General features: G+C 47.7%; 1 protein-coding gene, 1 long non-coding RNA gene and 1 pseudogene across 2 annotated transcripts in view; 1 reads left to right on the forward strand and 2 right to left on the reverse strand.

The window, feature by feature from the left end:
• Positions 1 to 3,393: 3,393 nt before the first annotated feature.
• Positions 3,394 to 27,483, reverse strand: LOC105486498 (uncharacterized). Its single transcript, XR_011611446.1, has 3 exons — positions 27,348 to 27,483; positions 5,632 to 5,787; positions 3,394 to 3,870 (listed from the first exon to the last, which is right to left on the reverse strand). It is a non-coding gene; the product is annotated as an uncharacterized lncRNA (long non-coding RNA).
• Positions 9,906 to 10,019, reverse strand: LOC139358042 (small nucleolar RNA SNORA26; annotated as a pseudogene).
• LOC105486499 (ribonucleotide reductase regulatory subunit M2) overlaps positions 25,858 to 27,528 on the forward strand; it is a 36,285-nt gene continuing 34,614 nt past the window's right edge. Inside the window, exon 1 of the mRNA XM_011749395.2 lies at positions 25,858 to 25,992. The gene's annotated coding sequence lies outside the window, so the exon portion shown is untranslated. The remainder of the gene's footprint in view (positions 25,993 to 27,528) is intronic.

Here is a 27,528-nt window from a genome sequence, read left to right on the forward strand (position 1 = left end):
TCCTGGCTAACACGGTGAAACCCCGTCTCTACTACAAAATACAAAAAAACTAGCCGGGCGAGGTGGCGGGCGCCTGTAGTCCCAGCTACTCGGGAGGCTGAGGCAGGAGAATGGCATAAACCTGGGAGACAGAGCTTGCAGTGAGCTGAGATCCGGCCACTGTACTCCAGCCCGGGTGACAGAGTGAGACTCCGTCTCAAAAAAAAAAAAAAAAAAAAGGGACTCGGCCGGGCGCGGTGGCTCAAGCCTGTAATCCCAGCACTTTGGGAGGCCGAGACGGGCGGATCACGAGGTCAGGAGATCGAGACCATCCCGACTAACCCAGTGAAACCCCGTCTCTACTAAAAAATACAAAAAACTAGCCGGGCGAGGTGGCGGGCGCCTGTAGTCCCAGCTACTCAGGAGGCTGAGGCAGGAGAATGGCGTGAACCCGGGAGGCGGAGCTTGCAGTGAGCTGAGATCCGGCCACTGCACTCCAGCCTGGGCGACAGAGCGAGACACCGTCTCAAAAAAAAAAAAAAAAAAAAAAAGGGACTCAAATTCACATCCATTTATTTTTATTATTAAGAGAGAACAGGAGGCGGGGCGCGGTGGCTCACACCTGTAATCCCAGCACTTTGGGAGGCCGAGGCAGTCGGATCACGAGGTCAGGAGATTGAGACCATCCTGGCTAACACGGTGAAACCCCGTCTCTACTAAAAATACAAAAAGTTAGCCGGGCGTGGTGGCGGGCGCCTGTAGTCCCAGCTACTTGGGAGGCTGAGACAGGAGAATAGTGTGAACCCGGGAGGTGGAGGTTGCACTGAGCCCAGACCGCACCACTGCACTCCAGCCTGGGCGACAGAGCGAGACTCCATCTCAAAAAAAAAAAAAAAAGAACAAGAAAGTATTTATAATCTGGCCGGGTGTGGTATCTCACACCTGTAATCCCAACACTTTGAGAGACTGAGGTGAGCAGATCACTTGAGGTCAGGAGTTTGAGACCAGCCTGGCCAACATGGTGAAACCGTCTTTACTAAAAATACAAAAATTAGCCTGCGTGCTCACTTGAACCCAGGAGGTGGAATTTACAGTGAGCCAAGATCGCGCCATTGCATTCCAGCCTGGGCAACGGAGCGGGACTCTGTCTCAAAAAAAAGAAAAAAGAAAGAAAGAAAGAGAGAGACAGAAAAGAAAAAGAGGCTGTAATCCCAGCACTTTGGGAGGCTGATGCAAGTGGATCACTTCAGGTCAGGAGTTCGAGACCAGCCTGGCCAATATGATGAAACCCTGTCGCTACTACAAATACAAAAATTAGCTGGGCATGGTGAAGGGCACCTGTAGTCCTAGCTGCTCGGGAGCCTGAGGCAGGAGAGTCACTTGAACCCGGTAGGCGGAGGTTGCAGTGAGCCGAGATCACACCACTGTACTCCAGCTTGGGCAACCAAAGAGACTCCGTCTCAAAAAAAACCCAAAAACAAACAAAACAAAAAGCGAAAAGAAAAGAAAAAAAATTTAAAAAAGAAAATATTTATGATCCCTGCTGCCTTTTTTTTTTTTTGAGACGGAGTCTGGCTCTGTTGCCCAGGCTGGAGTGCAGCGGTGTGATCTCCACTCACTGCAACCTCCGCTCACTGCAACCTCTGCCTCCCGAGTTCAAGCGATTCTTCTGCTTCAGGCTCCTGAGCAGCTGGGATTATAGGTGCGGGCCACCACATCCGACTAATTTTCATATTTTTAGTAGAGACAGGGTTTCACCATATTCGCCAGGCTGGTTTTGAACTCCTGACCTCAGGTAATCCACCTGCCTTGGCCTCCCTAAGTGCCAGGATTACAGGCATAAGCCACCATGTCTGGCCTCTCCCCCCACCTTTTTTTGATGGGCCATTTTAACCATCCAGGTGTAGGATGTGGGGCCAAACACAGATGTCATTTGGTGCACTAAGTTCACAGATGTGTCTCATTTGGAAGCTATTGATAACAAGTTTTTAAGAAAACAAATCTCATCTTGAAACTCTTTAAGCCCCAAAGAACAACAACATTTAGAGGGAAACAAGATTTTTCTTGCATTCACTCAGTTTAATCATTTAAAGGAAATCATGTTTTGCTCCTGCCTTAGTAGAAGCTAGTCATGTGACTCACATTTAAATACATCCACAGCTCCCTGCGTTCACCTCCCAGGGCAATCAATTTTTCTGGCCACCCTTGATTCCAATACTGTTTCCCAAAACTTGTCATTAGCTCCGCTTCAGTGGGAGGAATGCCAGAACCTGCATTCTTTCCACTTTGAGAGAACACTTTAAAATCTGCTACATTTGTAGACCTGGCTTCCATCAAATAAGCTGAAAACCCAGATTGATTTTATTACAAGCTTCCCGTAATAAGCAAGCAACCTGAAAACTTTCCACATGACGAATGCCCCGAAGATCATCTCTAGAATTAACCAAGAATCTTTGTCCGAAAGAGTTAGCCACGTCTCAGGAATATTGGAGAATTGAAATGGGGTGTAATCCTTCTTAAGAAAACATCCGGGCCGGGCGCGGTGGCTCATGCCTGTAATCCCAGCACTTTGGGAGGCCAAGACAGGGGGATCATGAGGTCAGGAGATCGAGACCATCCTGGCTAACACGGTGAAACCCTGTCTCTACCAAAAATACAAAAAAAAAAAAAAAATTAGCCGGGCGTGGTGGCGGCACCTGTGGTCCCAGCTACACGGCAGGCTGAGGCAGGAGAATGGCGTGAACCCGGGAGGCGGAGCTTGTAGTGAGCTGAGATCCGGCCACTGCACTCCAGCCTGGGCGACACAGCGAGACTCCGTCTCAAAAAAAAAAAAAAAAAGAAAGAAAAGAAAAGATCCGGCAGCCACACCTGCAGCTGAAGGACTCTTTTATGCAGTGATAGTGCTCGTGGGTGCTGGTGATGGTGGGTGGAAGGTGAAGCCCAGTTTAGGAGCTCTCTGCTTAACTCTTGGAAAATAGAACTTCCTTTCCTTAAACACATTAAACCTTGGAAGAGGACTACAGTTGATGATACTTTTCAGAAGGACTCGGGCACCTGAATGATGTTTTCCTTGGCTTCAGGAGTAGCCTGGCATCTATCTGCAGGTGAAGCCAGTTCCTCCCACCACGACTCGTGGACCAGTCATTACAATGGCCTGCCAAACCAACCCACCTTTCAAAACCCCACTCCAGGGCCCCTGCTTCAGGACCCGCAGATCCACTCTCTCAGCTCAGATATGCTGCAGTTTCCCACTGTTCATGGCACTCCCGAGCCGTTATGTAAGAAAGATGTGTTGTGCAGGTGCTGGTTCTTATGAATATGCAGACAAATAGTATTTGCATTCGGGTGATAAATGAGACAGCATTTGAAACATAAGCAAGCCATGTTTCTATTTTTAATGCTTAATCGGTAACTTGAGAGAGCCACAGTGCCATTAACGAATGCTGCTATGTTTGGACAGCAGTAGCCCACATAATTGCTATTGTCTTTTTCCAAAGTGTCCAAGCTTTTGCATTTGGTTTCATGGTTTCAGCATCAAGAGGGGAAAACAAAATATAAGGGCGAGTCACCATTATTCATTAAGGATAATTAATGAGTTACAGAACTCCTTTCAATATTTACTAAGAAATAAGATACGTGAGGTCCTCAGGGTTAGCAGGTCTTGGTTATGGCTGATTTGGCCCTTTCTAGAATACTGTAAAACAATCTGAAGTAAAATGATAATGACTTGTGCCCCATCTAAACAAAAGGTTTCCATCTTTTCCACTGGAATTTACGATGCATACTTTCCATGACTAGAGCAGTTCTCGTTGTTTAGAGACATCTCGTGGCTTCTGGCTCAAAACAGCAGCTCGGGTGCAGAGTTGCCTTCCCTTGGTACTTGAGACTTTGCTGGAATTAAGATAAAAGAAAAAGGGATAGAGGAGGAGTTATAGGAAGGAGGGAAAATCACAAAGGAGAGGTTTCAACACATGTCTGAAAGATGGAAAGCTGACAGTAGAGAGCTGCCAGATGACACAGGCTGAGCAATTGCAGTCTATGTCATGACAACAGACGCTGGAGAGGAAACAGGGTCAATGAACTGACAGATGAGACTCCGGGATGCGGTCAGCGAGTATAAAAGGAGGTGGGAGTGAGAAGTGGGCATCGGATCTAAGGAGCGATTAAGATCTTTACATGCGACAAGGGCATCATCCCCCACTGACTCCTGCTTATATTTAAGACAAAAAAAAATGACCAGGTAGCTGATGTGGTTTCACTCTGCTGCCGTGTATATAAGACTCTTTTTCCATTGGCTTTTTACTCCAGCTAGGAATTTAGACCTGGGGGTGGGGGGTGGGGGGTTTGTGGGGTGGGGTGGGCAGGCTTTGATTAGCTGAGCAGGCAGGAAGCTGGCCGCCCTGAACTGGAGCTACTCCAGGTTCAGGTGCGCATCCCTGGCCCACTGAGTAGGATGATGTTTGCGTGGAAGGACTGTCCTGTCTCCAGGGTCTGTGCACAACAGCAGCTGAGAAAGGTCCAGTGTCCACAGCCACTGGCCTCAGTGAACGTAAGCTTCCTTCTCCTTGCAAATCTGCTACACAAAGTGAGCCATGAGCTGACTCCCCTGTCCATGAACCCACAGTTTTAAGCGTGAGATTTGGAGGCCACTGAAAACATACTAGGACCCTAGACTTTGTGGGGGTCATTTATCATTCTGAGGACAAGGTATGAGGGGAGAGGAAGGGCAGTGCTGGGAAAGGGAATTGAGTCTGTGTAAATTTGGCCATTAACATGCAATAGTTATTATAGAGGTTAACCTTTAAATACTGTTGGCTAAAAAGAGTGTGCAACAAACAAAATGTCCAACTTTAAGCTCAAGCCCCCCACTGTGGATATCAACTTCTCTAATGTGGAAGCTGCCTGTGGGGATGGTCACCTCTGCACACGTGCATCCCATGGTCCCAGACACCTGGGAAGATACTTAAGTTCTTTCTTTTCATTAGAGATCTGAGAACCAGGGCCGGGCGCGGTGGCTCACGCCTGTAATCCCAGCACTTTGGGAGGCCGAGGCGGGCGGATCACAAGGTCAGGAGATCGAGACCACGGTGAAACCCCGTCTCTACTAAAAATACAAAAAATTAGCCGGGCGCAGTTGTGGGCGCCTGTAGTCCCAGCTACTCGGGAGGCTGAGGCAGGAGAATGGCGTGAACCCGGGAGGCGGAGCTTGCAGTGAGCCGAGATCGCGCCACTGCACTCCAGCCTGGGCAACAGAGCGAGACTCCGTCTCAAAAAAAAAAAAAACAAAAAAAAACAACAAAAAAAAAGAGATCTGAGAACCAACTAGTCAATGAATCAGCTCAATGGAATAGAGTGCTGTAGTCAAGGCCCAGGTTAAATATTAAAAGCATCTCTTAGCTCTTTAACTTGTAGCTGTTTAACTTGGTAAGTGGAGTTGAAGTCCCAGCCTGCTCATAGCGATTACTGATTAATGCCTGTGCATATTTGTACAAGTCCCCTGGCTGCCCGATCGCCTGTCCTGCGGAGTGCAACTTTCCTTCATCGAGCAGTCAACCTCCACCCAACGGGGACAGCGGACACTTCCTGAGAAGCCACCAGGCCCTGCCCCGACCCTTTACCGACCGTGGCTCGTTAAATGAGCCTCACACCAACCTTGTAAGGTAGATATTTTCTGCCTGTATTTTATGGATGGCAAAACTGAGGCTCCGAAGAGTGGGGAGCTGGCCTAAGGTCTTGAAGCCGGTGACAGCCAGAGCTGGGACTCGAGCCACTGTCTGTCCAGACCCCATGGTCCTTTCGTTATGCTATCTGTAACCAAATAAATGACAAACGTAGCAGAATAGACCAGCTGAGCTCTGAATATATGGAACTATTACCATTACCCAGGGCCACCATGTAGGTGGGGTGACTGATATGGTTTGGATTTGTGTCCCTGCCCAAATCTCATGTTGAATTGGAGAAGAGACCTGGTGGGAGGTGATTGGATCATAGGGGTAGACATCCCCTTTGGTGTTCTCATGATAGTGAGTGAGTTCTCATGAGATCTGGTTGTTTAAATGTGTGTCCCCCCTCCCACCTCCTCCTGCTCCAGTCATGTAGGATGCGCTGGCTTCTGCTTCACCTTCTGCCATGATTATAAGTTTCCTGAGGCCTCTGCAGCCATGCTTCCTGTACAGCCTGCAGGACCGTGAGCCAATGAAACCTCTTTTCTTTATAAATTACCCAGTCTCAGGTAGTGGTTTTTTTTTTTTTTTTTTTTTTTTTTGTTTTTTTTTTGAGACGGAGTCTGGCTCTGTCAACCAGGCTGGGGAGCAGTGGTGCGATCTCGATCTCGGCAGCTCACTGCAAGCTCTGCCTCCCAGGTTCACGCCATTCTTCTGCCTCAGCCTCCTGAGTAGCTAGGACTACAGGCGTCTGCCACAATGCCCGGCTAATTTTTTTGCATATTTAGCAGAGACGGGTTTTTACCATGTTAGCTGGGATGGTCTCGATCTCCTGAGCTTGTGATCCGCCCGCCTCAGCCCCCCAAAGTCAGGTAGTTCTTTATAGCTATGCGAGAACGGACTAATACAGTGACCACCTATTTCTGTTTCCCCAGAACTCAGAATATTCCCAGGTCATGGAGGTCAACCAAATGAGTTGGTCACCCTACATGTAGGGTTGTACGGGTTGTTCACTAAACAAGAGTGCCTGACCAAGAAGCAAATAGAGGCTGCAGGTCAGCCATGTTCCATTCACCAAGCTGTCCTCATGGAGCAGGGCTGTATCCCCCTAGAGGAAGGTACAATATGGGCTAGCTAAGGCCCCGCTAGTTCCTCTGACACTATTAACCCAGAAGCTTGAGCAGTTCAGTGATTTGGGTAATGACTTCATTTTAAACTAACCTCTCTCTTGTCAGGGAATTTCTCCCTCTGCCCTAAACACACACACACACGTGATCAACATACACATTCCTAATCACGTTCTTATGAACTGTTCAAGTCATGGGAAATGAGGCTGGAGAAATAGGGGAGATCCAAAATGCCATGTCTGATAGCCCTGAACGCTGTTCTCCAAACATCTCCTCCTGGATAGCAGAAAGGCACTCCTTCCCTGTGTGATCAGGTGTCACTTCTGGCCTAGAGCATTCGATCCTGGTGAAGGATCCCATCCAAATTCTTCTCTTGGCTGCAGCAACTGGTACCGCTCAATGTGGTGGCAGCTCCATCAACCAGGGGCCTGGAAGGGGAGTCGTGGAGCAGATCCCCTGGCTGGCTGGTGATGGATGTGCAGCCTGGCTGACAGCCAAACCTTTGCTGTCAGAAGCCATTTCTGTGGGGGGCTGTTTCTTGCTGTGGCACAGCCTAGCTGTCCTCACTGAGACTCCAAGGTAAGGAAACATGCACTTAATTCTATGAGCCACACAGCGCCCCTGGAGAGTAATGAAGTCAGCTTTGCAGTTTTCTTCTTATTTTAAAGAACAGAGGCTCGTTCTGTTGCCCAGACTGGAGTGCAGTGGCACGATCATAGCTCATTGCAGCTTTGAACTCCTGGGCTCAAGTGATCCTCCTGCCTTACCCTCCTGAATAGCTGGGACTACGGGTGCGTGGCACCACATCTGGCTATTTTTTTTCTTTTTTTTGTAGGGATAGGGGTCTCACTATGTTGCCCAGGCTGATCTTGAACTCCTAGCCCCAAGTGATCCTCTTGCCTTGGCGTCCCAGAGTGCTGGGATTACAGTCATGAGACTGTGTTTCCTGTACCTGGTCTAGGTTTGCACTTGTCAAAGATCAACCTTCGGTATGTCTTCGGGGGTTTTAAACATGAATACGTTTGATAGTGGACTTAGTCTTAAATATATTCTTAGAAACTAAGATTTTAATAATTGTGATTATACTTTTTTGGTAAAAGTTACTTTAATGGTAGTCACATAAAATCTCTCTGGGTAATAAGCAAATTATCATTCCTACACATTTTTAAAATTTGACATTTCTAGTTGGTTATCTTGGGCTTTCTCTGTCACAGAACCAGCCCATGCTTCTTTGTAGCTTTGTGGCCTTCCCAACTGTAAAGCAAATCCCCACATCTCAGCCCATTCCCTTCACGGCCCCTCAGAGCTCAAAGTCAGTGGGGACTAGGTAAAACAGGGCGTTAGTGAAAGCCAGATAGGCCATTGAAGGCACCAGGAATAAAGAGAGGGGATGGAGGGGATGTCTACCCAGGTGGGAGGTGAGTCATCCTTTCTGGATCTGAAACTACCATTCAGACACACACATGTGGCATCTTTTTTTTTTTTTTTTTTTTTTTTTGAGACGGAGTTTTGCTCTTGTCACCCAGGCTGGAGTGCAATGGTGCGATCTTGGCTCACTGTAGCCTCTGCTCCCTGGGTTCAAGTGATTCTCTTGCCTCAGCCTCCCAAGTAGCTGGGACTGTAGGCATGCACCACCATGCCTGACTAATTTTGTATTTTTAGTAGAGACGGGGTTTTGCCATGTTGACCAGGCTGGTCTCGAACTCCTGACCTCAGGTGACCCGCCCTCCTCGGCCTCCCAAAGTGCTGGGATTACAGGTGTGAGCCAGTGCTCCCGGCCTCATCTGACATCTTTCCAGTCCTGAGAGGTGTGTTTTTTCATTCATAATTTGGTCACGGCTGGGAGCTGTGGCTCGCACCTGTAATCCCAGCACTTCGGGAGGCTGAGGCAGGCAGATCACTTAAGTCCAGGAGTTTGAGGCCAGCCTGGCCAACATGACGAAACCCATCTCTACTAAAATACAAAACTTAGCTGGGCATGGTGGCTCATGCCTGTAATCCCAGTTACTCTGGAGGGTGAGGCATGAGAATCACTTGAACCCAGGAGGTAGAGGTTGCAGTGAGCCAAGATTGCACCACTGCACTCCAGCCTGGGCGACAGAGTGAGACTCTATCTCAAAACAAAAATAATAATAATAATTTGGTCCCTGTGCCATATGGACCTTACTTTGGTGGACATCTCTTCCTTTTATATAAGCATGCTGTGTGTTATGGACTAAAGGTTTGTGTTCCTCCAAAATTCACAGGTTGAAATCCTAAACCCCAGTGTGTTGGTATTAGGAGGTGGGGTCCTTGGGAAGTAATTAGGTCATGAGGTGGAGCCCTCATGACTGGGATTAGTGTCCATATAAGAAGAGACCTGAGAGCTTGCCCCTTTCTTCTCTCTGCATCATGCGAGGACACAGCAAGAAGGCTGTCTGCAAACCAGGAAGACAGCCCTCGCAGGACACTGGATCTATTGGTGCCTTGATCTTAGACTTCCCAGCTTCCAGAACTGTGAGAAAGAGATGTTTATTGTTTAAGCCATCCAGTCTGTGGTATTCTGTTAGAACATCCTGAGCTAAGATGGTGTGTTTAAGAGAATGGGAATACTTAGACCTGAAAATGGAGTGTTGCATTCAGGGGTCAGCAATCTGTAGCCAGCAAGCCAAATTTGATTTCCAACTGTTGCTGCAAATAAAGTTTTATTGCAACACAGCTACATACCCATTTGTTTGCATGTTTCTCTGGCTGATTTTGCATCACTATGGCTGAGAAATAGTCACCATCTGGCCCTTACAGAAAAAGGTTGCCAATCCCTGGTTTAGTTAATAGTTCTCTACGTTTCACCTATTAATTCCAGGTGATATGGTTTATTCACAAAAGCAAAGGACGTTAATATTAACCATCTAAGATCTTTAGTTACTTATTTCTGCCTTCATAGCTAGCTCACTGTTCTCACCCGGGGCCTCAGGGAAGATTGCTGAGTTACGAAACCCAAAGTAAAAAGAGGAAATAAATTAGCCTCCCTCAAGTTTAAATTCCTCCTTTCAGAAGAACGAGAAACTAGATCTGAAAATCATGTTTCCTTTCTGCTTCTTCTAAATTTCTTTATTCCAGCAGATAAATGTGTTTTTTTTTTTTTTTTTTTTTTCCCAGCTGTGACTCCAGACAAGATCCAGAGAGGGGTTCATAGAGTCTTTGGGTTTTATGGAGACTTACTTTGCCCTTCTGTGTTAGCCTCTTAAGGCACTGTGTTAACCTTAGGCACAGGAAGGCAGGAGAATCGCTTGAACCTGGGAGGTGGAGGTTGCAGTGATCCGAGATCGCGCCATTGCACTACAGACCGGGTGACAAAGCCTCCGTCTCAAAAAAAAAAAAAAAAAAAAAAAAAAAAAAGGCACAGGAAAGGGGGCAGATAAAATGTTAAAACCATTTCCCCTCCCTTGTTCTTTTCTTCTTCAGACTCTAATAAAAGGATAAAATCTTTTAGATTTCCAGTTTTGCAGCATCGGCACTAGAAATCAATTAAAAGCTATTTTTAGTCCACTCAAGAATACTTATCCAAAAAAAAAAAAAAAAAAAAGAATAGCTATCCAAATGTTTTGACTACTTAAACTGAAAGCAAACTTACACCAAAATGAAATTATCAGAAAAGAAGCTCAATCTGTTTGCACAAGTGTACACCCCACATGTTCCATTTGATTCAATTCTACAAATGTTTATAGAGCACCTACCACGTGATACATTTGGGGATATAGGCATGAATAATCCATAATTCCTACCCTCAAGATGCTCAGGGGCCAATGGGAGAGACAGATGTTAAATAGTTAAAGTAACTGGAGAAACATGTAATAACAGGTACAAAATACAAAGGAAGGCCCGGGTACAGTGGCTCACGCCTGGAATCCCAGCACTTTGGGAGGCCAAGGCAGGTGGATTGCTTGAGCCCAGGAGTTCAAGACCAGCTTAGGCAACTTAGTAAGACCTTATCTTTACAAAAAAAAAAAAAAATTAGCCAAGCATAGTGGTGCATGCATGTAGTCCCAGCTACTCAGTAGGCTGAGATGGGAGGATCCCTTGAGCCCAGAGCGTGGAGGCTGCAGTGAACCGTGATCACAACACTGCACTCCAGCCTGGGCAACAGCATGAGACCCTGTCTCAAAAAAAGAAAGAAGTAGGAGTGCCTCCAAGCAGAGAAAAATGAGAAGGGAAGGTACTGAGGTACTAAGGACACAGGACCTTCAAGGAGGTCAGTGTGCCAGGCAAGGGCAGAACAGCAAGAGATGGTGCTACTTCCCACGTGGACTAAGTTCACTGCTTGAGTGAGGAAAAGAGCAATCTGACTTTTTCTTTCTTTTTTTTTGAGATGGAGTTTTGCCTTTGTTGCCCAGGCTAGAGTGCAATGGTAAATCTCAGCTCTCCGCATCCTCTGCCTCCCAGGTTCAAGCAATTCTCCTGCCTCAGCCTCCCGAGTAGCTGGGATTACAGGCGTGCACCACCACGCCCAGCTAATTTTGTAATTTTACTAGAGACAGGGTTTCACCATGTTGGTCAGCCTGGTCTCGAGCTCCTGACCTCAGGTGATCCACCCACCTTGGCCTCCCAAAGTGCTGGGATTACAGACGTGAGCCACCACACCTGGTCATTTTTTTTTTTTTTTTTTTGAGACAGTCTTGCTCTGTTGCCCAGGCTGGAGTAAAATGTCAACCTCCACCTCCCGAGTTCAAGTCATTCTCCCTACTCAGCCTCTGAGTAGCTGGGATTACAGGCACCTGCCATCATGCCTGGATAATTTTTGTATTTTTATAGAGACGAGGTTTCGCCATGTTGGTCAGGCTGGTCTTGAACTCCTGACCTCAATGATCCACCTGCCTTGGCCTCCCAAAGTGCTGGGATTACAGGCATGAGGCTGAGCAATCTGATTTCTAAAAAGCATCCTGCATTTTGAAGAACGTGAAATCCAAAAGTGAAGAGAGGTTCCTCCTGCCCCCACAATGGCATTGGGCACGTGGCCTGTGTGGCACCACGTGGGTGCTGGATGAGCACACAGCAAACACACGGAGTTTTGGAGTCTGCAGTGGAAGGAACCCTGGATAATACTCACTCTGGGAACAGAGCCCTGAGGAAGGTAATGACTTCTCCAAAGCCACCCAGCACGTGCTCCAGAGCAATCCTTTGTTGAGGGCTGCGGAGTGCTGGGCACCCTATGAGGCTCTGAAGTTCCCTCAGCAGCATTATGGGGTAGGCTCTGTGAACGTCCACTTGATGGACAGGGCATGGAGTCTTGGGGAGCCCAAGATACTCGCCCACAGTCACACAGCTAATCCATGGGGGAGCCTCGGGGTCTCCCTCCAGGGACTGTGCTCTCCTGACACCTTCCTTAACCTGAGGCCAGGATCCTGACTCCTGGCTGTGCCCTCCATCACCAGCAAGCCACTGACACTAATAGACCAGCAGACAGTTGCACAAATGGCTTCAGTGGCATCTGTAAAGCATGTGTCCCTGTCTTTGAGGGAACTCTCTCCCAGACCGGAGCCAGGTCAACATCTTCCACTCCTAAAATGATCATGGTCCATCTTCCAGTTCATATAACCTGGCACCCACGTGCCCGCTTCTAGCGGTCAAATGCGTGAGGGGATTATTTGGATTTGTGTGGCATCTGAACCATCATCACATTAGGCTCTCCACTGCATCTCCAAGTCCAAATGAGATCTGAACACCAGCTGCCCTTAGAGCAAGCTCAGGTTGCCATGGTAACTGGGCCATCCTGCTCTTCTGGACTCCAGCAGTCCAAGTAACACCACTCGAGTCTTAGCTACAAAGCTCAGCTCGCAGCAGGCCCCTCCCTCACCTCTAGCTGCATGTTTCAGAACACTGGGTGGGGAGAGAAGAGCTTAAGTAAGGTACTTCCCTTGATTTGATCTTCCTCTGATTAGCCTGTCAGCTAGCTCACATGCACTGACTGTGCACCAGCTGCATGTGAGGCCCCATGCTGAGTGTGGGGATGGGGGTGCCTTTAGCATACGGAGACGGAATCTAACGTCTAGGGAACATCTTGTCTATAATTCTGCAAGCACTTGCGGCCCTGCTAGTCTCAGGCATTGTGCTAAGCACTGTGGAGAGATGAGCTTGATATACACCGACCCTGCCCTCAAAAAGCATGTACGCTGGGTGGGGAGATAAAAGGGTGAACAAGTAACTGCAGTCCAGGGGATAAATTGGATAGAGCTCACACACAAAGTCATGGGGGCAAGTATCTCTGCCTGGGGGCATCAGGGCAGACTTCCCAGCAGAGGCAGCTTTTGAACTGCTTCTTAAAAGATAAACAGAGGTTGCTGGGTGTGCTGGCTCACTCCTGTACTCCCAGCACTTTGGGAGGACAAGGTGGGTGGATCATTTGAGGTCAGGAGTTTGAGACCAGCCTGGCCAACATGGTGAAACCCCATCTCTACTAAAAATACAAAAATTAGCTGGGCGTGGTGGTACACGCCTATAATCCCAGCTACGCAGGAAGCTGAGACAGGAGGATGGCTTGAATTTGGAAAGTGGAGGTTGAAGTGAGCTGAGATCATGCCACCGCACTCCAGCTTGGGCAACAGAGTGAGACTCTGTCTCAAAGAAAAAAAAAAAAAGGCCGGGCGCGGTGGCTCAAGCCTGTAATCCCAGCACTTTGGGAGGCCGAGACGGGTGGATCACGAGGTCAGGAGATCGAGACCATCCTGGCTAACACGGTGAAACTCCGTCTCTACTAAAAAAATACAAAAAAATAGCTGGGTGAGGTGGTGGGCGCCTGTAGTCCCAGCTACTCGGGAGGCTGAGGCAGGAGAATGGCGTGAACCCGGGAGGCGGAGCTTGCAGTGAGCTGAGATCCGGCCACTGCACTCCAGCCTGGGCGACAGAGCGAGACTCCGTCTCAAAAAAAAAAAAAAAAAAAAAGAGAGAGAGAAAAAGATAATTGGGGGTTCACCAGGCAGAGACAATGGAGAAGGGCGGTTCAGTCATGGAGCCGAGAGAGAAGATCACCAGCAGCCCAGTAAGCCAGGAGGGATGGGAGGGGAGGTGGGAGGGTCCAGATTAGAAGAAGCTTGACTGCGGCCGAGCAGGTTGGTTTTCCTTCTGAGGGCTGTGGGGAGTTTATAGAGTGAGTTTCAGCTGCCCAACACAGGAAATGGAATGGAGAGGACAAAACAAAAGGTCCAGAGCCCAGCTGGATGGCTGGGACAGTGGTCCCAGTGAGCTGGGGTGAGGTGGGGTCTCTCCTTCCAAATGGCAGCATTCTTCCACCTCGGTAGCAAACTGTGGAGCTGATACTTTGATCCTGAAGGCGCTTGCGGGGGCCAAACCCTTTCCTTCACCATTCGTGCTGTCAGCGGAGACAGGCATCTCAAGAGAGTTGTTTCCTGCCTCGCTAATTTTTTCTATTTTTAGTAGAGACGGGGTTTCCCCATGTTAGCCAGGCTCGTCTTGAACTCCTGACCTCGGGTAATCCGCCTGCCTCGGCCTCCCAAAGTGCTGAGATTACAGGTGTGAGCCACCACGCCTGGCCAATCCAGATCCCTTTATTTTGCTCTATTTTCTTTCCATAGCCCTTTGCCTTCTAAGGTACAATTTAATATACTTATCGATTATGTTTATTAATTATTATACTTATTCATTGCATTTACAGTGTCTGAACCTCAATACCTATTTGTTACCTTGCTGAATAGTGTGAGAGGAGATGTATGAGAGCCTCTCTCTCCTCTGGGACAAGCCTGGGCAAATGGTCCTCAGAACTGCTCCTCGTAGTTTTTTGTTCTTCTAGAGCAGGGATATTTCTGGCCACATGCACACTGTCTGTCTGGAGCAGGAGTGGGGTCTGTTCCCAAGTTCCAGCTCTATGGAGCAGTGGCACTTGGGAAATGGAGGCACTCTGGATTCAGGGGGGGTCTCCTGTCTGTGTGCTGTGGATAAACTACTTCATCTCACCTCGCCTTCAAGTGCGATGAATAATAAATGCCCACTTCGCTATGTTGTTGTGAGAAGTGAATACAATTAAAAGTGATTATGCATGTTGAGCAATCAGTATAGGGTGTAGAAGATAACGAGGCTCAAACAGTGAGCTATAAATGCTTTTGCAAAAGACAGCTACTTAAAACTCGAAATACAGTTTCCCAGAAAGTCCGTGGAAAAAAACCTGTTCCCTGGAGTTCATGAGAAAAGTTTGGTAACTGAATGGAGAATGTATCACCAGCTGAAGGCTGCTGTCAACTCAATGACCGTTTTTGAGGCCCTAGCCCTGGCCACCCTGTTCTGGTGATGGGTGGGGCTGCTTTAAGCACAGCCTTAGTGGCCGGGCGCGGTGGCTCAAGCCTGTCATCCCAGCACTTTGGGAGGCCGAGACGGGCGGATCACGAGGTCAGGAGATCGAGACCATCCTGGCAAACACGGTGAAACCCCGTCTCTACTAAAAAATACAAAAAACTAGCCGGGCGTGGTGGCGGCGCCTGTAGTCCCAGCTACTCGGGAGGCTGAGGCAGGAGAATGCCGTAAACCCAGGAGGCGGAGCTTGCAGTGAGCTGAGATCTGGCCACTGCACTCCAGCCTGGGCAGCAGAGCAAGACTCCGTCTCAAAAAACAAAAAACAAAACAAAACAAAAGCACAACCTTATTTTTCCTTTGGCTCTGGACATATGAATAGGATTGGAAGTCAGAGCTCAAAGGACAGAGCTGGTGCAGTCTAAACGCCATCCTTCCAGGTGGGCAAGCAGAAGCCTGGGGAGGGGGAAGCAGCTCCCCTGGATCACAGGACAGAGGACCGGTGGGAGGACTGTGCAAGGTAGATTGTGAAGGCCTCCCAGTGCAGTGGCTCCCAGAGGAGTGTGGAGCTGGCCCGGGGCCCAGCAGCAAGTGAGGAGAGAGGGGCTCCACAGCTCCACAGGTCTGTCCTCCAAATTCATGCTTTTTTTTTTTTTTTTTTTTTTTTTGAGACAGACTTTCGCTCTGTCACCTAGCTAGAGTGCAGTGGTGCGATCTTGGCTCATTGCAAACTCGGCCTCCTGGGTTCAAGTGATTCTCCCTCCTCAGCCTCCTGAGTAGCTGGGATTACAGGCACACGCCACCACGCCCAGCTAATTTTTCTATTTTTAGTAGAGACAGGGTTTCACTTTGTTGGCCAGGCTGGTCTCCAACTCCTGACCTCAAGCGATCTGCCTGCCTTGGCTTCCCAAAGTGCTGGGATTACAGGTGTGAGCCACCGCACCCAGCCTCATGCTCTTTTTGATGCTCAGCAGACTGTGTCAACACCTGCGTGCAGTGTGGAAAAGAAATGTCTCTTCTGCAATAAAACGTCTCTTCTGCAATAAAAATGTCCCATTGTCTTCTATATAATGAACAACTGCGTCCTGCCCTCGCCTCCAAACAAGGCCCACCTGGCCTCTTCAGGTGGTGGTTCAGGTCAGTTTCTCCCGGTTCCTACCAGCAGGGGAGCCAGAGCTTTTCACTACTTCTGCCTGGAGGAAGAGGCCCTGAGCTACCGCGAGGCTGGGGCACCCCCAGCGGCCGCCAGCGGCACACATTTCCAGGACAACCCCAGAGCTCGGGCTCCTGGAACTTCCACAAAGGAGGACTGGGGGCAGCCCCAGTCATCTGCCCCTCAGTGGAGGGGGTGAGAGTGACTAAGGGGCTTGACAGATGCCAAGGGGAAAAGCGCACTATTGGATTAGGGTCCTCTATGTATTTGAGGAGGGCAGCGCTTGGGAGACTGATGACCCTACCCCCTACCCTGCATCATCATTGGCTCTTAACAAAATTTATTATTTATGTGGTCCTGCCATGGGTAGGGCCCAGTGCTGGAGGAAATACGGAGATTAATAAGATCTTTATGTCTGGCCCCAAACACAGCATGTCGTTCCATTCCACTTGTGGAGCACCTGTTATGTGTGAGGATTGCACTCTGCAATTGTTTAAAGATAATCATCCTTAACAACTCCAAGGGCAAGACACTCCTTCGTAAATTTTGGCACATAGTGTGTGCTCAGGAAAAGGAAAAATGGACTCATTGAGGGTCTGAGTGGGAGATGGGGCTTTTGGTAGAATAAAGGACACACACACACGCACACATCCCTACACCTGCTGCTTTGGTTCAAATGCATTTCTTCTCTCTTAATAACATCTATGGTACTGGAAAAATGGCGTGAATGGTTTCCCTCTCCTTCCTGAAAAGCCCGCAAGAGTGAGGGGGGGTCTTGGTGGAGGAGGCTGGGGAGGGAAAGCAGTGTTCCTTGGCCTTCTTTTCCACCCTCAGCTGCAGGGGAAGATCCAGACGGTGAAGGCCAGGTGGTGGGCCTGGGAGCCCAGAAGAAGGGCCAAGGGACAGGCTACCTGATCCAATTTTATCCTAAGTCCAGTGAAGTTACACAGGTTTCTTTCCTGCAAGAATTCTCAGGACCTTCACTCTGCTAATGAGAGCTCCAGGAGGGAGACGAGGTGAGTAGGTAACACTTCCCAAAGCTCTTTGTCAAGGAGCATCTCAGGGATGAGTGTTCAGAGGGGGAGGAAGAGAGTCCCACAGCGTTCTGGGGACCTGGAACCTGCAATCAGCATGGCAGCATTCATTCGGGCGTCAGAAAATCAGCCTTGACCAAATGCAAGGCACTCCAAAGAGTGCTTCTCCAAAAGGCTTCTGAGGCTAAATCTATTCGTGGGTCTTTTAAAACTTTTTTTATTAGATGGAGTCTTGCTCTGTCTCCCAGGCTAGAGTGCAAGGGCACGATCTCGGCTCACTGCAATCTCTGCCTCCTGGGTTCAAGTGATTCTCCTACCTCTACCTTAGCCTCCCAAGAAGCTGGGATTACAGGTGCCTGCCCCCACATCCAGTTAATTTTTGTATTTTTAGTTGAGATGGGGTTTCACCATGTTGCTCAGACTAGTCTCAAAGCCCCGACCTCAGGTGATCTGCCCTCCTCAGCCTCCCAAAGTGCTGGAATTACAGGCATGAGCTACCATGCCTGGCCTATTCATGGGTCTCCACCCGAACTCTCTGCAGGTGAAGGAAACCCTAAGGGTGGTACTGTACCCTGGGGCTAGGAACAGTGGGGTGGGGAGCGAGCAGTTACCAGACCCAGAGAAGCAGGATTATATGAGGATAGGAGTTGAGACCTTTGATCAAGGGATGCAGACAGCCTATGGTGACCCTCATGGAGTGAGAGAGAATCGCCCACCTCATCTCCTGCCTCTGTCTCCTAGGGACACTCCCTCCCATCAGTTGAACCTGCTGGAATGAGGCCATGGGGAAGCTGTTTGCTGCTTCCACCCAGGCCAGGGCATTCCCCTCCCTCCCTGCACAGAGTGGAGTGGGGCATGGGGATGCATCTGCAGGGGCTCCCAACAATGCTCTTTGTGACTTTGTGAGCATTTTATTTATTTGCAATAGCAAAGTATTCAAGTGAATCAATTATATAATAATATGTAAATATGGCTTAAATCACTTATGAGAATTGATATAAATTTGCAATAATTTAAAAAATATTTAAGACCACACACACACACACACACACACACGTATATACACAAATATTTTTGAGATTGGGGTCTCATTATGTTTGTTGCCCAGGCTGGTCTTAAACTTCTGGCTTTTTTTTTTTTTTGAGACGGAGTCTTGCTGTGTCACCCAGGCTGGAGTGCAGTGGCGCGATCTCCGCTCACTGCAAGCTCGGCCACCTCCCGGGTTCACGCCATTCTCCTGCCTCAGCCTCCCGTGTAGCTGGGACTACAGGCGCCCGCCACCATGCCCGGCTCATTTTTTAAAATGTATTTTTAGTAGAGATGGGGTTTCACCGTGTTAGCCAGGATGGTCTCGATCTCCTGACCTCGTGATCCACCTGCCTTGGCCTCCCAAAGTGCTGGGATTACAGGCGTGAGTCACTGTGTCTGGCCTTAAGCTTTCAAAATGAGACTTCTGTCTTTTAGCCGCTTAAATCAACCACCATTTTATCTCATAATTTTGTGTTTCAGGAATTTGGATGGGACTCAGGTTGGTAATTTTTCTTCTCCATGTGATATATGCTGAAGTCACTAGGTAGAATGCACCTGGTGAGGCCTGGCACAGCCAAATAATAACCTTTTAATTCCAAAGAATATTTGAAAAGAGACAAACACCAGGGACAGTGACTCACGCCTGTAATCCCAGCACTTTGGGAGGCCAAGGCGGACAGATCGCTTAAGGTCAGGAGTTCGAGACCAGCCTGGCCAACAGGGTGAAACCCTGTCTCTACTAAAAATACAAAAATTAGCCAGGCGTGGTAGCTGGCGCCTGTAATCCCAGCTACTCGGGAGGCTGAGGCAGGAGAATTGCTTGAGCCCAGGAGGCAGAGGTTGCAGTGAGCCAAGATTGCATCACTGTACTCCAGCCTGGGTGGCAGAGTGAGACTCTGTCTCAAAAAGAGACAAAAGAACACAAAACAGGTGGGTAAGTAGAAAACGAATACTAATATAGTAGATGTAAACCAAATATATAAGTAATTAGATTCCATGTAGATGGTGTGATGGCTGGAGGATCGCTTGAGCCCAGGAGTTCGAGGCTGCAATGAGCTATAATCGTGCCACTGCACTTGAGTCCAGGAGACAGAGTGAGATCCTGTATCTAAATAATAATAATGATAATAAGATAAAATAAAAATGAGCATAACAATTGGATAGGAAGAAATGAAACTGTCATTCTTTACAGGCACCATGACTGTGAATGAAGAAAATATAAAGGAGTCCACAGATAAACCAAATTATTTACGAATTGATCAAGGTTGTGGGATTTAAGGTTAATAACATGAAAAACAATGTCTATATGTATCTGCATAAATTTAGAAAATAAAAAAATTAAATGATACTATTTATCATAGAATAAGAAATAATAAATATCCAGGAAATTTTTTTTTTTTAATCTGCAAGACCGCTATATAGGAAGCTACAAAAAAATTACTGAAAAAAATTAAGGACAACATAAATAAATGGAAGGATATACCATAGCCAGGGATTAGAAGACTCAATATCATAAAGATGTCAGTTCTCCTAAAATTGATCTAATGATTGTAACAATGTAATCTGAATGAAAAGATACTCAAAATGAAAATCAAAGCACATGGAAATGAAAAGTTTTAACATTCTAAATAAACCAGATCTAGGTAATAAAGGAAATCGAAACCCACATCTCAGACTATTTAAAAAATGCAGGCCGGGCGCGGTGGCTCAAGCCTGTAATCCCAGCACTTTGGGAGGCCGAGACGGGCGGATCACGAGGTCAGGAGATCGAGACCATCCTGGCTAACACAGTGAAACCCCGTCTCTACTAAAAAATACAAAAAACTAGCCGGGCGAGGTGGCGGGCGCCTGTAGTCCCAGCTACTCGGGAGGCTGAGGCAGGAGAATGGCGTAAACCCGGGAGGTGGGGCTTGCGGTGAGCTGAGATCCGGCCACTGTACTCCAGCCTGGGCGACACAGCGAGACTCCGTCTCAAAAAAAAAAAAAAAAAAAAAAAATGCAAAAGTGAGAACACCATCCATTAAAACCTGTGGGATTTGCCAAAGCAGTACTCAAAAGAAAATGTAAGGGCGGCCGGGTGCGGTGGCTCATGCCTGTAATCCCAGCACTTTGGGAAGCTGAGGCAGGTGTATCACACTGAAGGTCAGGAGTTCGAGACCAACCTGGCCAACATGGTGGAATTCTTTCTCTATTAAAAATACAAAAATTAGCTGGGTATGGTGGTGGGTGCCTTTAATCCCAGCTACTCAGGAGGCTGAGGCAGGAGAATTGCTTGAACCTGGGAGGTGGAAGTTGCAGTGAGCCAAGATGGTGCCACTACACTCCAGCCTGGGCGACAGACAGACTCTGTCTCAAAAAAAAAAAAAAAAGAAAAAAAAGAAGTAAAGTCAACCAGTGTTTGAGAGGGGATAAGAATAGAAATTAATTAGTTAGAAAGCAAGATATGAGCAAGGGCCTGGTGGTATGCATCTGTGATCACAGCTACTTGGGAGGCTAAGGTGGGAGGATCACTTGAACCCACGAGTTCGAGTCCAGCCTGGGCAACGTAGTGATACCCTAACTCAAAAAAAAAAAAAATAAAACAAGAAAGCAAAATACACAGATGTCCTGCACCAGGTGAATGGATAAACTATGGCACAGCCATCTAAGGAAATGCACACTACTTCGCAATAAACAGGAAGAAACTGTTGATACATTCAACAACTTGGATGAATCTCAAGGGCATTATTTATAGTTAAAAAAAAAAGGCAATTAATCTCAAAGGGTTCCACATTATATGATTCCATTTATAGAATATTCTCTAAGAAAAATTACAGTGATGGAGACCAGATTAGTGGTTGCCAGGGGTTAAGGCTAGGTGTTAACAATGAGGAGCAACACAGGGATCCTCTTTGTGGTGATGGAACAGTTCTGTATCCTGATTTGGTGATGGTTATTCAAATCTACACATGTGATAAAATTTCAAAGAACCACGTACACACACACAAATACACGACTGCATGTAGAAACCAGTGAAATCCAAACAAGGTTAGTAATTTAATTACTGTCAACTTCCTGATTTTGACAATGTACTATGGTTATGCAAGATGTTGAGTAACCTGAATGAAGGGTACAAAGAAACTCTACCATTTTTGCAACTTCTGTGTGTCTTAAACTATCTCAAAATAAAGCTTAATACTTTTTTTAAAAAGAAAAAAAAAGACATAAATGGAGTAACAGGAAACTAAAACTGCAACATATATAATAGAGATACTGTCCAAATCATATAAAGCCCCCATAAATCAATGAGAAAGTGATAGATGACCCAATTAATAAATGGACAAAGCCCAGGCACTGTGGCTGAGGCCTGTAATCTCAGTGCTTTGGGAGGCTGAGGCTAGAGGATCACTTGAGGCCAAGAATTCAAACCAGCTTGGGACCCATAGTGAGACCCTGTTTCTATAATAAAAAAAAATTAGCCGGGTGTGATGGTGTGCACCTGTAGTCCTAGCTACTTGGGAGGCTGAGGTGGGAGGACTGCTTACACCCAGGAGTTCAAGGTTGTAGTGAGCCATTATTGCACCACTACACTCCAGACTGGGTGACAGAGCAAGACCTTGTTTCTTTCTTTCTTTTTTTTTTTCCTTCTTTTTTTTTTTCCACATGGAGTTTTGCTCTGGTTGCCCAGTCCGGAGTGCAATGGTGCCATATCAGCTCACGGCAACTTCTGCCTCCCGGGCTCAAGCAATTCTCCTGCCTCAGCCTCATGAGTAGCTAGGATTACAGGCATGCGCCACCAAGCACAGCTAATTTTGTAACTTTTTTTAGTAGAGACGGGGTTTCTTCATGTTGGTCAGGCTGGTCTCGAACTCCTGACCTCAGTTGATCCGCCCACATCGGCCTCCCAAAGCGCTGGGATTACAGACGTGAGCCACTGCGCCCGGCCAAGACCCTGTTTCTTAAAAAAAAAAAAAAAAGATGTGACAGACTAAGAATTTTAATTTTTTTCTTTCTTTTTTTTTTTTTTTTGAGACGGAGTCTCACTGTGTTGCCCAGGTTGGAGTGCAGTGGTGCGACTCAGCTCACTGCAAGCTCCGCCTCCCGGGTTCATGCCATTCTCCTGCCTCAGCCTTCTGAGTAGCTGGGATTACAGGCGCCCGCGACCATGCCCAGCTAACTTTTTGTATTTTTTAGTAGAGATGGGGTTTCACCCTGTTAGTGAGGATAGTCTTGATCTCCTGACCTCATGATCTGCCGGCCTTGGCCTCCCAAAGTGCTGGGATTACAGGCGTGAGCCACCGTGCCCAGCCAGACTAAGAATTTTTAAATAAGCATAAGAAACATACTGAAATCTGTGGATTCTAAATTCTAAGAGTTAAAAAGCACATAGTTGTGGTTTTTATTTTTATTTATTTTGAGATAGCATCTTGCTTTGTTGCCCAGGGTGGAATGCAGTGGCCTGATCATGGCTCACTGCTGCTTCAACTTCCTGGGCTCAAGCAATACTCCTGCCTCAGCCTCCTGAACAGCTGGGACCACAGATGCGTGCCACCACAATCAGCTAATTTTTTATTTTTCATACAGACAAGGTCTGACTATGCTGCCTAGGCTGGTGTTGAACTTCTGGGCTTAAGCCATCCTCCCAGCTCAGCCTCCCAAACTGCTAGGATTGCAGGTGTGAGCCACTATGCTGGCCAGTTTTCGTTTTAAAGTGCTCATATTTGCAACATGATGGAGATTACATCTCCTGTAACTATTTAATTTATGACAAAAAGTTTAAATGTCAGTTTATTTCTTATTTTAGTTTGAGAGACAGGGGTCTTGCTATGTTGCCCAGACTGGTTTCAAATGCCTGGTCTCAAGCAATTCTCCTTCCTCAGCCTCTAGAGTAGCTGGGACGATAACGGTGTGCCACTGTGCCTGGCTAAATGTCACTTTAAATGTGTGCAAAGTGGCACATCACTTTTCAACACCATTTTAGAGGTTATCTGAGCACAAAGAAAATCATTGATCCCAAAGGTTCTGCACTGTGCTGGCTGCCCCATCCTCACCATCTCCTGAAAATGGCCTCTTAGTGGCTGAAGCTCTCCAATGCGAATGTTCTAGACACACATGATGTGGTGACACTCATATCAACATCAGACAGTTTCATCTGGTTGTCCACCCTGCTTCCTGCTTAACCATTTCCTGCTGACCTCTGAGTGAGTGACACATAAACTAATTACAAAGTTGAACTGGGCTGCTCCTGAGACTTGTGGTTGTGGCGCTACTGTGCCGTGCTACATTAAGAATGCTGGGCTGGGCGCAAGGGCTCATGCTTGTCATCCCAGCACTTTGGGAGGCTGAGGTAGAAGGACAGCTTGACCCAGAAGTTTGAGACCAGCCTGGGCAATATAGCGAGATCTCATCTCTCTCTCTCTCTCTCTCTATAATATATATTATATATATTATATATTTTATATATATTATATATAATGTAATTGGCAGTTCATATTAAAGTTTTTGAGAGTCTGGAATTCTGGAGTTAGTCAGACCCGGGTTCAAATCCTAGCTATATTATCACTTATGAAGTCTTCTTGCCAATAACTTTTAGCCTAAGTCTAATAACGACCACTCCCCACCTGCCTTTTTTTTTTTTTTTTTTGAGACGGAATTTCATTCTTGTTGCCCAGGTTGGAGTGCAATGGTGTGATCTCGGCTCATTGAAACCTCTGCCTCCTGGGTTCAAGCAATTCTCCTGCCTCAGCCTCCCAAGTAGTGGGAATTACAGGCGCCTGCCACCACATCTGGCTAATTTTTGTATTTTTAGTAGAGATGGGGTTTCCCTATATTGGCCAGGCTGCTCTCAAACTCCTGACCTCAGGTGACCTGCCTGCCTCAGCCTCCCAAAGTGCTGGGATTACAGGCGTGAGCCTCCAAGCAGGGCCTAATAAAGCCTTTTCACCTAACTTCCAGTGTAGAGTCCAGGGGTCAGGAAAACAAGTTAATTGACACTGTGAATAAACAATCAGGCAAATGTAGGATGTGGGACATTCTACAAGAAAACTGGCCTGTACTTCAAAGTCAATGTCGTGTGGAAAAGAAGTGGAAGAGCTTTATTAAGAGTCTAAAGCAACATAATAACCAAACGCAATGCATGTACTTAATTAGATCCTGCATAAAAAAAGTAAATCCAAAAAACTATGAGACATTTTTGAAACAATTGGAAAAACAGGAATATGGACTGGATATTAGGTGATACTGGAGTATTGTTAGTTTTCCTAGGGATAAATGTGGTATTGTGGTGATGTTAGAGAGTGTCCTTATTTTTAGGAGCTGAAACGTTTAGGGGTAATGGGTCATGATATCTATCACTTTCAAATGATCCATAAAAAAGCATAAACCTCACACACCCACAGAGGGGGTGTCTGCCATATTTGCCATGAAGCAAATATGGCAAAATAGAAACAGCTGTTGAATCCTAGGTAGTGGGCGAATGCTAGCAATCGTTCCATTATTCTGTATGTTGAAAACATTCATAATAAAAAGTTAGGGTAGAAACGTTCTGCTGTGCAGTTGTGCTGTGCGACCTTGGGCAGTTTCCTTGCCTCTCAGCTCTTCATTTCCTCACCTATGAAACGGGGTTAAAAATACCAACCCCGGTGGGACGGTGGCTCACGCCTGTAATCTGAGCATTTTGGGAGGCCAAGGCGGGTGGAGGGCTTGAGCCCAGGGGTTCAAGACCAGCCCGGGTGACATACCGAGAACCCATCTCTACAAAAAATTTAAAAATTAGCCTGGCAGAGTGGTGCATGCCTGCAGTCCTAGCTACTTGGGAGGCTGAGGTGGGAGGATCGCTTGAGCTCGGAAAGTTGAGGCTGCAGTGAACTATGATGCAGCCACCAGCCTGGGCAACAGAGCGAGACCCTGTCTCAAAACAAAAAAACCAAAAAACTAAAACAAAACAAAACAAAACAAAAAAAACCCAGCCTCACATGATCCAGGTGCCCAGAGGCTGTGGGTGCTGCAGCCGTAATTATTATTATGACCACCTTCGGCACGGCGTCTGGTACACAGTGAGTGCTGAGCTCCCCGGGCCGCGGTTTTTCCACCCTAATGGTGGACAGGTAGGAACAGCCTTTTGGAAGTCGCGCTAACCTTGGCCAGGGACCTGCAAACCTGTCCGGGCTGGGGGCGTTTGAGCGGGAGAGCGCGCAGCGGAAACAGGGCGGGGCACCTGAGGCTGGGAATGCAGAGGAGCCTTCCGGGGAACGGGGCGGGGCCTCCCGTGCAGACCAATGGTGTAGATGCAGATGTCAAAAAGCGCGCTCAAGTGGCTCCCGCCAGGAATCCCGGGGCTTAGGGAGGAGGAGGGAGGATCGCTTGAGGCCAGGAGTTTGAGATCAGCCTGGGCAAACAAGCGAGACCCTTGTCTGTTCACTTAAATAAAACCAAAAAAACGAGCACCGAGGGAAAAAGGAGTAAATCCCGGCGCTAGCAGCAGCCCGGCGCCTGCGGCGGCGGCGGCGGGCGCCCTCCCGGGAGTGGCTGCTTTGCCCGACCCCCCAGAGGCGGAACCTGCCGCATTGCCGCGGGCGCCGCCACTTCCGCAGCGGGGCAAAGATGCCGGACCTGGAGGGGAGGGCCACGCCGAGATGACTCAGGTTCAGCGCGGGAGGGGAGGATGGCGACTTCACCTGGCCTCTAACACGTACGCATCTTTCCGCGCCTTCTACGATGGCTATGTTAATTACGTGGCCAGGAACTAAACTGTAAGTGAAGCCACCTCTGGCTATTTCAGTTACAGTGAGTTTAACAGGAGCAAAAAAGCACGTGGCGCCGTAGGGCAACCAAAACCAGGGCTTTAGACGTTGATTATGGGACATTGAAATCTGAGTTGAGTATTACACCAAGAAATAATTTTGTTAGATAATAGCTTTATCAGCCATAAAGTAATCAATAAAAATACCAATTTCCTGGAGATGGATGCTTTAGTGTGTTTGGGGGTGAAACTGGCAATGAATGGCAAGTTGCTTTAAACAAATCATGCTACACCAAAGTTTTGGTTGTGGCTTTGTGTAAGGAATGTGATGGTCACTTATCCCTGCAACACGAGAATACTTTGAATACAAGTCCGTAGTACTTTTAAGAAATGAGAGAAACAGACCTAGATGGGGAGGGTATCTGTCCAACCCCACCCTCTATAAAGTATCTAGAAAAGGCTTTGTAAAAAGTCCCGAGTCTCTCAATAACAGCCCTGAGTGCAGCTGTTGAAGCTTTCTCAGGTTAATGATTTCTTCTTGGATCTTAAAGTTTCTTTCTCTTCCTTTATTTTTGGCATTTTGCCGTTGCAGGGCCTGGCAAATCGGAAAGCCACATAGACAATTAAATGAAAGCTGTTGCTAAGTTCCAGTCTCTACCTCAGTGGAGTTTTCAAACTCCTCTTCAGCATATTTGATGCCCAATGAGTAGTACATTAAATCCTAGTTCTAAAATCATTCTGTGAACTTTCTCCCAGGAACTTTTGCTCAGTTTGCAATTAAAACAAGTTTTTTTTTTTTTTCTTTTTTTAATGGGGGCGGGGTCTCACTATGTTGCCAAGGCTGGTCTCCAGCTCTTGGCCTCAAACAATCCTCCTGCCTCGGCCTCCCAAAGTGCTGGGACTACAGGCGTGAGCCACCGCGCCCAGCCACAGTTTGCAATTCTTAATGCAAGGGTGACAATAGGGGACAGGGGTCTGACAGGAGACAGGATTTCTGTGGAAAATTGCACCAAGGGCCTTCTCTCCGTGTCCTGGAGTTTGAAGGTTTACGAAGGACTGCACATTTTACATGAGTCATCTCAACGAATGCTCTCCTCACCACATTAACACCCCACGCGGTGACGAGCCCCATTTTACTCAGGGGGACGCCGAATCTGTAAGAAGCCTGGTCGCATGTCCCAGTCACAACAAAACGAGCCGCGGGGCTCAGCAGCCCTAACTTTTAGGCTGTAGGGTCCTCGCCGACCACCCCGCCCAAATGTCAGGGCTCGGGGCCCTTGCACTCCCACCCCAGGGACACAGATCGAAAGGGTCGCAGCAACGCCTCCCCCGACCCAGGAGCGTCTTCCAGGCCTTTGCACCAACCTCGTTGGCAAAGTCTCCTGCCCTGCGGCGGCGCGGCTGGGAGGAGGCGCTTTCGGGAAGCGCGCCCGCGGGCTCCAATCGCTGCGCCTCACGCAATCCCAAACGGTTCCCGGGCGAACCGGGGCCCGCGCGCGCCAACGCCGCCGAGACTCTCAGGGACTGCGGTCCTGGTCCCGTGGGA

Source organism: Macaca nemestrina, chromosome 13 (assembly GCF_043159975.1).
Source record: "Macaca nemestrina isolate mMacNem1 chromosome 13, mMacNem.hap1, whole genome shotgun sequence".
Classification (NCBI taxonomy): Eukaryota; Metazoa; Chordata; class Mammalia; order Primates; family Cercopithecidae; genus Macaca; species Macaca nemestrina.